The 11898-nt window shown below is 39.7% G+C and overlaps 2 protein-coding genes across 6 annotated transcripts in view; both read right to left on the bottom strand.

The window, feature by feature from the left end:
* LOC116672933 (copine-8) overlaps nt 1-11898 on the bottom strand; it is an 87465-nt gene that overhangs the window by 73471 nt on the left and 2096 nt on the right. The window lies entirely within an intron of this gene.
* LOC116672929 (kinesin-like protein KIF21A) overlaps nt 8942-11898 on the bottom strand; it is a 65828-nt gene continuing 62871 nt past the window's right edge. For all 5 annotated transcript variants that reach the window (XM_032504903.1, XM_032504905.1, XM_032504906.1 and 2 more), the window contains 2 exons: nt 10459-10466; nt 8942-8952 (listed from right to left, as the gene is read on the bottom strand). The gene's annotated coding sequence lies outside the window, so the exon portion shown is untranslated. The remainder of the gene's footprint in view (nt 8953-10458; nt 10467-11898) is intronic.

Below are 11898 nucleotides of genomic sequence, written 5' to 3'. Positions count from 1 at the left end.
TCTCTCCCCATCTGCTCTCTCTAGCGGTAAATAGGGCTGTGAGGGTGATTTACTGTACGTCAAGTGATCTTACTTGTCAAATAGTTTAAATCTGTGTCGCACTGACAATCCAAGAGCTCGGTTTGTAGTGCCTTTCTATTGTGAATCCTAATCAGATATAGCCAACTTCTATCCAGATATCACACCCAAAATATCTGAAAAAAATCTAATTGGGTTGTCAGAATTATAGGAGATCTTTTGATTTGTTTTATTATGGCTTTATGTCCCGCAGGAGGCAATCTACATCTGAGTGAAATAAAATGTCAGAGCATCAAATGTGTGTGTGGCTTGTGCTGAAAATGTCAACTGTCTGACTGACGGGAGGTACAGCAGCACAAATATCTGTGAGTGTGTGTGTGCATGTGCAAGTGTTTAAATGTTTCTAATACAGACTCATATGCGTCTGAACTGTATGTGTCAGCTTGTGTGCAGTCCTTCAGCTGAATTGCTCCCTGAGGCTTTCTGCTGTAAATCTTGCTAGTTATTGATGAATTCATTTGCAATTAGGACATTGAGCAGAGCTTTTAACGCCCTGTTTGACCCAAAGGTTAACTGGTCTCGATGCTCTATTATTCCCCAGGAATATTCTCAAGAATGCCAGAGAATTAAGTCTGCTAAACACTACTGACAAAATTGTCTCTTACACTGCAAATTCAACATCAGAAATCCACATGAATACATATTGCAGTTGAACTGGAAAGTCAGAATTTTCTGAGTTCCCAGTCAGAAAAGTCCCCTAAAGTCGGAATTTACCACCCAGAGCATCAAGAACAGTAAAAGCAGAATGTATATACTTTTTGTCACTTTGGTATTATTTGTGTCTCATTAATCAGTCGTACACACAATATTGTCCATCTTATATCTGTGGATAGGTTGCTACGGTGTTTGCATGTGCAAACTACCACATAATGCACTGTTATCATCTGGTTTTGCCAACAACGGCAAACCTAGCTAGAGTCCCCCTATCTCTGTTTTTTTCAATTTATAACTGGAATGCAATCAACTCGGGTGTGACGTCATACCCAATTCCCACCACTGACTTCCAGGGTTAATGGTATGCAGCACTTGCAGATGGGATTCATTCTCCATATATAATCGTCACAGTAACTTTTCAGGAATATCAGAGGAAGAAACGGAAAAGGTCAAATGTTATGGCCTACTCTGTTATTTGCAATCATTCATTTTTGACTCAGGGTAGCTTGCTTTTGACTTGCTGATGTGAAAGTGTGTGTGTGTATGCGTGTCCTTGAGTCCATGTTTTATCACCTGCGTATTAAAAATACCACCACAGCTGTCTAACCTTGAGACTAAGGTCAACATGTACACCTATTACCATTCCACTTATTGCTTCTGCATGTAGTAGAGTGGTACACAGTTTTTGTGTGTGTGTGTGTGTGTGTGTGTGTGTAGCCCTTAACCTTTCACAATGACTCACTCTACCTCTGTCAGATCTTTATCAATCCATTTTCCTGCGGCAGCTATACAGGTTGATGTATGGAGCCGAGTCATTGTACTGTATCACTGTGGTGTGTACGTTCTCAAAATGCGCGTGGCGTACAGTGCAATTTAACACACATGTTGTGACACAGTGCACATACACAGTGTCTGTTGGTCTATGTGGAAAAGCACCTGCAGGGAGAAGATAACAGAAGGTAGGAGGTCAATAGTCATTTTCTCTCTGCATACATCTTTACTGACCAGACTAGAAAAAGTCCAAACCTGATTACAGTATACACACGCACACAGAAACTCGCACAGAGTAAACACACTCTGATAGCAGCCAAAAACACACTCTGCCTCACTCACAGAAGCAGATGTAGTGAACTCAAGACAATGACATCAATCTGTGGCAGCTCAGAAAAGGTTTCTTCAATATGGCTTTGTACCACTGATTGCCAGCACCACTGTCCTCTCATCCAAAATCATTTGCGCTCCCTGCTGCTCAGAACCACCATGTAAACAAGCAGGAAAAGTTATTGGCCGCCGTGTCATCACACACACACACACATCCTTTTGTGGCTGGCATTGAACCGGCGCGCAGCAGGCGACCCTCTCTTCCCTTCAAAGTAATGGTTGTCAGCGGCGTCTTCAATAAGAGAACCATTACGTTCTATGGGGCCAAAAAGGTCAACGCAATCACTTTCCATAGACGGAGTGAGGGACCTGAAAATAGATAGCGTCTCTCGCATGACTCATGATGTTAAGTGCAGGGTAAGTGGCTCACCCCTTAGACGCGAAGTATAAGGCTGTGTGGTGGACGATTTTCTGAAGTTGCTTTACAAGAGAAATGGCAAGTTTTAAAATTTGAATCAATACAATCAATGACGTGAAGACCACAGGGGCCACTGGATACAATTTAGAACATAGGACCCTACTTTGCTGCTCATGTAGCTGAATGATATTGTAGGGATTTGTTGTTTTCTAAGATGACTAAGACCTAATTACAATTGCCTGGAGTCAAAATAAACAGTGAAATGTCAAGCTTTTCCATAAATATTGGCTCAAAAATCTAAAGTGGGCATCTGTTTTTGTAAGATCCAGCCTTACCCAACCTACAGTGGCTTGCATAAGTGTATGCTAAAGTTGATTAAAAAGAGGTATAAAAAACCTCTTTTGGAAATTGATCTTAATGCCTTGAATTAAAAAATAATTAGGAAAATACAACATTTTAAGGACACCAATTTTCTTTGGTTTACTTAAAACACAGGGGAGCATAAGTATACAAACCCCTATGTTAAATTCCCATAGAAGCAGGCAGATTTTTATTACATGGGGAACTTTCCATAAGATCATCTTTCAATGCAAATCAAACCAGCAATTAAGCTAAGTGAAATAACACCATGCCAATCTATATGTATGGTGAAGGGTATGTGGTGATATGTGGTTAGTTTGATTCCAAAGGCCAGGGGATCTTCATCAGGATGCATAGTATCCTGGACCCATGAAATAACTGGCCTTTAATAATAAAAATATGCCTGGCTGCTTCTATGGGAATTTAACATAGGGGTGTCCCCTGTATTTTAAGGAACAACATTTATTTATTTACAATACATTATTCCTTCACAAAGAAAATTGGGGCCCTTAAAAGGTTGGATTTTCCTAATATTTTTGAATTAAGGCATTAGGATCAAATTTCCAAAAGATGTTTTTTTTTAAATCAACTTCTGCATGGGTGTGTAAACTTATGTAAGCCAGTGTACATTTGTCCAACCTACTTTTCATCCTCTGCTTGTCTGTGGCCCAATAATCCAAAGTGTTTTCCCGCTAACCTCTTTAGAGACACTTGAAAATACATGCTTTTCTCGCCTAAATATTTTACCAAATGAAAAATGAAACAGCTCCCATATACTTTGGCCCTCTGGGATGTGCTTGAGGTCATTGGGAAGTTAACACTCTCATTTTTTTGTTCCAAGAATTCCAAGTGGCCTTATTGACACAGAGCTACAGAGGTTAGAATAGAGAATTTCTATTTCTGTCCAAGTAAAGCATCTGTAAAAGGATTTGAAAACACTACTGTAAGCATATTAGATGGGCTACACACAAAACTAGTACCACAGCCACATGTTACAACTTAATACAGAAAAAAATCAAGAAGAAAAACACTCCGAAAATGAATAGTTCATGAAGTTATTTCTACAGATGTCTGTGCATTTTTTCTTATTTCCTTTTGAAAAGTGCAAAGAAAAAAAGCCAACAAAGTCCCAAATACAAAACTTCTCAAATACAAAAACACATCAATCACACACATACTTGAAATAACTATGTACATAAATTTACAGAAATAAGTAATCATAAATTATGAAATGGTGAAATGCAATAACTAAGGCCCTATTTTTGCTTTAACACAGCTGCAGCCAACACAGGGTTAACATTTTCTGGTCAAGTTTGGTATCAATCAGTTTGTCTTCTTATTGGTTAAACAGGTAGGCCGGTTTCGTAACATCTAGTTTTAACTGAAAGGAATAGATGTCAATCTTTCCCACGTATGTATTTCCTGAACTCTGCGACATGATTGGCTTCTATTAGGGCCATCTCGGGTTACACTAGACTGATTGGCCGGCGACAAGCTGCATTGGAATGCTTAGACGTCAGAGAATCCGCCGGTGTGCTCAGTAACAGTGTAGCAGCCCCGGGGGAGAAGAGAGAAGCGATCAAAACCCACAAATGATGAACTGTTTTGCTTTCTTTCTGTTGAAACTCGGCCAGAAACTACAAGATTGTGAAGGGACCAGCTCGTTTTGGATAAAATGGCTTGGATATTCTAATTCCTTTGATTGTTGGCGATGTAGGGAAAAAAAAGTTTTTGGCGATCTTTCACCGCTGTGAATAAAGACACGAGGAAAAAATGTATGGATGCACACTCCACTTTAGACACTAGCGGCGCAGAATTTTTCTGTTTATCTTTTTTTTAACAGTTGTTTAACTGCTATGCATCATCATTTGTGTGAGAGACTTTAGGCATTCAAATGGTGTGCTTTATGAGCGTGTTCATGAAGATTTAATGCTTGCAATTTATGAAAACGTGTATGAGTGGAGAAAACGGCTTCGCTTCAATTGAGAAATGTCCCGTCCCCGGGACGGTGTCTCTAAAGCTGCTTCCCATCGTAAGTCTCAACCCAATCACTGTTTGCATAGAAGTCTCTTTACCTTGTATTAGAATGTGGTTATTTGTGCTCTCTCTAACTTCCTTGAACAATGAATGCATGAACTTTGCTCCAAAACAAATATGGAGACTGAAATGCATTGCAGTCAATGGGGTAATCAATGTGTTCCTCTTAATTTGCAAAAAGACTTTTGGACTGGAACACACTGTAAATATTGTTATACTTTTGGCAACAGTGCAATGGTTGGTAGAAGTCAACTCACAAACCACTTGCCATTTCCCATTTGTGGTGCAGGGAATCAATCCCCATGAAGATCCATTACCAAAGAAAAAAGGAAATTCCCACACACACTAATCACGTGCACGTTTCGGTGAAGCATCAATCCCCTTTTCAAAACAAATCAATGGAGTGGCCAGGTTGGCTCAGTTGGTGGAGCGGGAGCACACGTGTAGAGGTTTGCTCCTCGACGCAGCGACCGCGAGTTCGACTCCGGCCTGCGGCCCTATGCTGCATGTCGTTCCCCTCTCATGTCTTCATCTGTCCTTTGAAAATAAAGGTCTAAAATGATCTTACAATAAATCAATGGAAAGGTGATAATATAATTTACTTTTTTCTTTGGAAACATCTCAATGGTCCACACATCTGTTCTTCACTAGTACTACTTCAAGATTCAAATGGTGGTTGTAAAGACCCTTTATGAAGCAGTAGCATAACAAAGCTTCCAATCAATTCCACATTGTATTCAATTTATCAAAGATTTTCCCGGATTTTTGTGTAATTAAGCTTTCTCCTGGTGCATCTGAAAATAAAAGAAGGAACACTTGTTCTAACTAAACAGCCCATCCCTTTACGGGTCTGGGGGGGGGAATTGTAGGTTATATCTCCACTTGTGTCAAACAGCAACATCCCTGTGTTTCTGGTGGTGTAATATTACGTCCAATGTCAATATTACAATACCAAATTGATGACAATGCCTTCAGATCATTTTGTCCTTCAGCTTAAACGTCATTCTCTTGATTCACACACATCCCATTTTCTTTTGTCACAAATATAGCATATAATGTTAGGGGAGTTGAAATGAATCATTGCATTAATGCATTGCGAGCTGGATGATTCTGCAGACCATAATCGATTATAGCCTACTGATGTTACATGTTTTCGTTCGCTTTTTTTGTTTTTCCCTTTTGTCTGCTGTGTTCAGACTCCACTACATTCAGGAAGTTTTTTTTAATAGCAAATACAATAAAAAAGGGGCTTTCATACATGTTTGACTGCTTAAAATTGTCAATGAAAACCATGTGTAGTGATATATATTAATATTGAGGAGATGACGCGTCGTGATATTGTTTTGAATCGTTGACAGGATGACTGTAATCAAATTGAATTGTGAGACCAATGAAGATTCACACCTCTATATAATATCAGAAGGACATTCAAAATCCTTCAGTCCAAAACTATTGGCATTGTATCAGCCTTAAACATCCATTATGGACCACCACCTGCACTGAGCAAGAGCTCTCACCTTCTCACGTTTCCGGTGGCAGTGCTTAAGTAATAGACTCAGGATTCAAAATTGGTCTACTGTAGACTTTTGGTCTTTAGAAGAGTGGTTGGGGGTCACCAGATGGTTAGGGAGAAAAAAAAAAAGAAATTACGTATTCTGGACTGGGGAATGTTTCCGACATTACTGTTTGAGTTTGGTACATTTCATGAACATAGAAAGGGTTCTGAAGAGAGAGGAAAAAAAGGGATGAAAAGTCCACAGAGCCAGGAGCACATTGGACAATCCTAGGGGCTAGCTGCTAAAACTAATCTGTAAAGCAAAGCATTATTTGTTTACAAGTATTAAATCAGAGCATTCATAAAAATCAGCAGGGGGAGGCAGACACCCACAGCTCTTCTCTTGTTGCTGAGGGGTGTGTGTGTGGGGGGGGGGGGGGGGGGGGGGGGGGGGGGGGGGGGGGTCGCAACTCAAAAAGGTTGAGAACCACTGCTTTAGTAAACCAGATAAGTGACTTGTAATGTACACACATCAAATCCACATCAAACAATTGTCCACAATCGATTAAGAAAAACATCAAGCTGCCCTAAGAGATTAGCATAACCTCTTGTGTATCGGGTATTTTAACTCATATTTGGAATGGCAAGAAATACCTAAAGCTGCAGGACTAGTTGGGGTTTGAAGTTGATACAATGACACATTTTTTGAGTGAATCCATTAGGATCACAGCAGTCGCGTGTCCCAGCCTCCAGGCCTGCACAAATATGACCTCGTTTTCAAATTTGGCCTCTTTCATTTTCCAAAACCAGGCTTTACTGAAATCAGTCAGGAGCCATTTGATCATACATAGACTTACAGTATTTTAGACCTATTAAGACCAATTTTTTTTACTTTTTAAAATTCTAAGGTGCCTCATATGGGGAAATAATATGACTTCACATTCAGTCGGACGGTTATACTCAAGACCATGTGTTCCAATTTCGCAGGTTGTAAGATCACATGCAGGTCGAAGCCAGCCCTAGCTACCTCTCTCAATGTTTTCATTTACACCACTATCAATATGTTGAGGCAACAGTGAATACAGTAGAAAGAAAGGTTCTTGTATTCCATTGTATCGCTCCACAGCGGAGAGAAGGTAGACAGAAGAGGAAGAGGGAGGATGTGAGAGTCATTACTGTCAACAGTTAGGATGTTTGCTGACAGTGCTGGGATTCATGGCAATAAACAGAGAGAGAGAGAGAGAGAGAGAGAGAGAGAGAGAGAGAGAGAGAGAGAGAGAGAGAGAGAGAGGTCTGAAAGACATTAGGGCAAAGAATTTCGATCCTACTCAAAAACCAGCTCCTTTTTTAATTGCTCTCAGGTCATTTGTCTGTTTGTGTGCAAACCACAACTAACATAACACAAGACACCTTTCTGATTACACATCAGCATGTTTGGTTGTGTGTTACAGTGGTAACAGCAGCAACTCACAATACAGTATACAGTATCCAATTTTCCTCTGGATACAAATGCGTCACCTGAGCTGATATCCTCCTTCCCTCGGATTTCAGACTGAGAACAACACAGCACAGAGAAGTGTTTGCAACAAAAAATTGGTGTATTCTTATCACTGGGTTAACCCCCCTTTAATCAAACACGCCCTGCACCACTGACGCACCGCCAGACTGCCTGGACGCCGGCACTTTCAAACCTAGATGGCTCGGTCCCGAGTGTCTCGAAGCTTGCCAAATCATGAAAAAAAATAATAAACATAAGCAGCTGTACAAAAACTTTGCCTGAACAAAACACAATCCAAAATCTGACTAAGAAGTGAGTCCACAAACCCCACCAGGCATTTCATGCTAATGCAAACTACGGTCACATTTTGGCCACTAGCAAAACAGTGATGCGGTTTGATTCCAAGCCCTACTCTTACAGACATAATAAGAAAACACACACATGAAACCTTCAACTTAAAACACAGCACCTGTAGTAAGTTAGCCAAGGAACAATAACAGGAAGGTAGCAACTAGAGGTGGGAAAAATAATCGATTCTTAGATGCATCCCAATTCTCTCTAGAACGATTCAATGCTCGATGCAGATAAGTTAATTATCCGAATTTTAAAAAATGAAATTAGGACATTCTGTTCGCTTGCTGCGGAGCGCAACAGACAACTCTCCTTTCTGCCTGCCGGTTCTCTGCTATACATGCATGCGCACCAAACACATGTGTGAGTTGTTTAAGTGGTGACAAAATGGCTGCAATGGCGAGCAACAAACCTAAACAACCTGCACCGGCTACTTTAAAAGCTGCCGTGTGGCTGCATTTTGGGTTCTACGAGGTTGAAGGGAAGACCTACACCGTGGTAAGGTGTGCGGAACTCAAATCAAATACTTGGGAAATACAACAAATCTTCAAAACCACATTTCTCAACACCACTCAGAGTTGGAAGAAAATAACATATTAGAGAAGGTAATCCATCTCTTGATCTTCTTGATCGTCACAAAAGGTAGGAAGTGATTACCAAACACTGAGTAGCAAACTCAGATTTATATGTATATTTTTTAAAAATCAGGCATGGAAATGTACATAAAAAAATTGTTACATTGAGAATCAGTTTAGAATCGAATCGTTGGCCTCTGAATGGGAATTGAATCGTGAGTTGCCAACAGACTTCCACCCTATCAACCCCCGTGTAAGCAAACTCAATCAATTCACATAGATAGCCTATGTTTTTTGATAATTGATTAGTCGGTTTGAGTTTAGGACTAAAGTAAAAATTCTTTGATTCCAGCTTGTTAAATGTGAATAAGTTCTAGTTTCTTCACTCCTCTGTGACAGTAAACTGAACATCTTTGAGTTGTGGACAAAACAAGACATTTGGAACGTCATCTTGGGCATTTGGAATCACTGATCCACACTTTTTCACCATTTTCGGACATTTTAAAGACCAAACAACAAATTTATCGAGAACGTATTCAACAGATTAATCGACTATGAAAATAATCGTTGCAGCCCAAAAAATTTTTTGCAGTAGTCATTTCAGACTAAGGCCGGCCACAAACAGGAAGCTTGGCGTGAGCGTGTCAGCTGCTTGGCGTGTCCGTTTTTATTTCGGCTCCCGTGTTAACAGGTTGGAGCTTGCAAACTGCCAGCGTGACACGCACGTCACAGTCACGACTCGAGCCTCCCCCAAAACGCGTTGCTGCTAGAAACAGGACTGGTGCCTTTTTTTCACGCAACATTTAAGCATGTTGGAAGCATTTCCTGGCAAAATAGCATAGGAAAAGATCTCTAGGTTTTGACATAAATGCAGATATAAATGTAAAATAAAAAAAATAAAAAATAATTATTGATTTTCAAATGTTGCAATACTGTAGCCTATTTTGCCGTCAATACTGCCGACATCGTCTTTGCTGTAACCAAATCAGAAGGCTATATGTTAGATGGTCTGTTTGTCAAACCCACAATATTGCCACAATATCGTTATCAAGGTATTTGGTCAAGCAAATTGTGATATCTGATTTTCTCATCGCCCAGCACTATGTGCGCGTGTGTGTGTGTGTGAAAAAACAGAAACAGCTTGTGCTGCCCAATAAATGAAGTAATTGAATATTTTTGACTTGAGGCCATTCCCAGCGGAGTCCCCTGGTAAGTGCACCAGGGATTTATTCTTCAGGGACTGTTGTATGAGTGTGGGTGAGTAAGGGTTTGTGTGTACAGCCAATCATATATGTAGACCTATACAGTACATACTTTTATGCATGTTGGCTTTTGTACAGCGCAGTGGGCAGAGTTGGTGGCGCATCGATCCCAGCTGAAACCTCAGGCTCTCCCATCGATCATGCCGAGGCAAAACCAAGCTCTTACTTCATATCCCGAACAGCACCAGCGAAATTAAATGATGCAGGCTAAGAGCATCTGTCAAAATTTCTGCAATGGTTATGTCACCACTGACTAAACAATAATTACATGAGGAGAGCTACTTCAAATGAGAGACTGCTCCAAGTCTCTCAACCTTTTTTTTTTTCCTTCTTTCCTTGGTTTATTTTCTCCATTTTAACAAGCCATTCAGCGTCTTAAAAATTATTTGAAACGTATGACTATTTATTTCTATGCAAACATGAAAGTAAAGATGATTATGTGGCACTTGTTGGCAAATTGCCTGTTTCAGTTTTTCCTGAAACAGGTGTCAACATCTAAAAACCTGAACGTACACTCAGAGTGTTTCAAGAATGCTGATTTGCATTGGAAAGTAGCCAAAGTAGATCATCTAGATTGCAGATTGTTGCATTTGTTCACATAACATGCATTCAAACGCTACATACTGAACTAAACGACCTGTTAAGATGGATCTCTCCTATCCCATGAATGACAGTGGCTACCGTTACAGCCACATTACAAACATTAAGTTCCAAAATGTTACAACAACCTTTCATTTATGTTACTTTCACTTAAGCCATTGTTTCCCTGGTGAAATTTCTCACTTTAACACCCACCTACACACACAGAGGGAAACTTTTACTTTTAAAAAATAGTATCCATGGTGATACTGAACACTGCCCTTTGTGTCCACTTGTCACATGCACAAACACATAACGTATGTGCTATAAGCTCACACAACCATATATGCGTGCCCACATACTTGGCCGTAACCATGGCATTCCACCTCAGGTTGGAGGTGGGAGGAAAGCCACCAAAACACACTCCCCCCTGGGGGCTGTGGGGAGCTGGGTGACTCACTGACTCTGCCCAACATGTTCCTATATTCTGCTGGAAGATGACATTGTCACTGTTACTAAGGAGATGGTACGAAAACCTTCTGGAAATACAGTATCTGAAGGGACTCAAGCAGGGCAAGAAACTGTTTCTGTTCACTCCTCTTGTACTAGTAGGGTAGTAACATCATAACAGGTTTTATCTTTGAACAGTGCCAGCATTTGGGCAATCAATGTAATTTATTAAATAAGTGAAACAAAATTAGAACATTTGAAGTATAGCCTAATTGTACAGCACTCTTATTAAATCATTTACTGTAAATCAGAAGGATAAATGGATTCATGTAGCATGCTTAAAGTCAATTCCACTTAATGTGTAAGATACAACAACAACAACAAAAAATAGTATTAATGCCTCGATGAATATTTGTTAGGACTGTGTTAATGACAATACAAAATCCTTTTGTGTCAACTCTTAAACCCTTATGTTGTCTTTGGGTCAAATTTGACCCGTTTTTTTAATATCTGAAATAAAGGAAGTTGAAATAGGGGTGAAAAATGTTGGAAAAAGCAGCAAAATTGATGAAAAAAAAATTCTTTGAAAATACAAAAACTTCATAAAAAAAACACTTTGTAAAAAGCAACAAAACCGTAGATAAGGGGAAAAATGTTTTTTTGTGGTCACAGGAAAGACAACACAAGGGTTAAATATTATCACAATCCTACCAGCATCATTGTGCTTGATTGAAAAAATAAATTAAAAATACCTGCTCAAAACCACAACGATGTAAAGACTGAAGGGGAAAACCAACACTGCCAAAATGAACACTGCAACCACGTCAACACACAAAAACCAGATTTCAGTGTCCATTTTTTTTATTGCATTAGCAGTCCAACCCCAGGGAAGGAAAATGTTTGTCTAGATTCAGTAAAAAAAGGTTTTACAAGAAGATTTCTTTTCAACATTTGAAGAACTGCAGGCAAGATATGTTTGCATATCATCTAGAACCTGACCAACAAAGGATTTAGGAAAGGAAAAAAATCCCAAAAAACCC

This window comes from Etheostoma spectabile, chromosome 23 (assembly GCF_008692095.1).
Source record: "Etheostoma spectabile isolate EspeVRDwgs_2016 chromosome 23, UIUC_Espe_1.0, whole genome shotgun sequence".
Lineage (NCBI taxonomy): Eukaryota > Metazoa > Chordata > Actinopteri > Perciformes > Percidae > Etheostoma > Etheostoma spectabile.
This window is presented reverse-complemented; position numbering and strand designations above follow the sequence as displayed.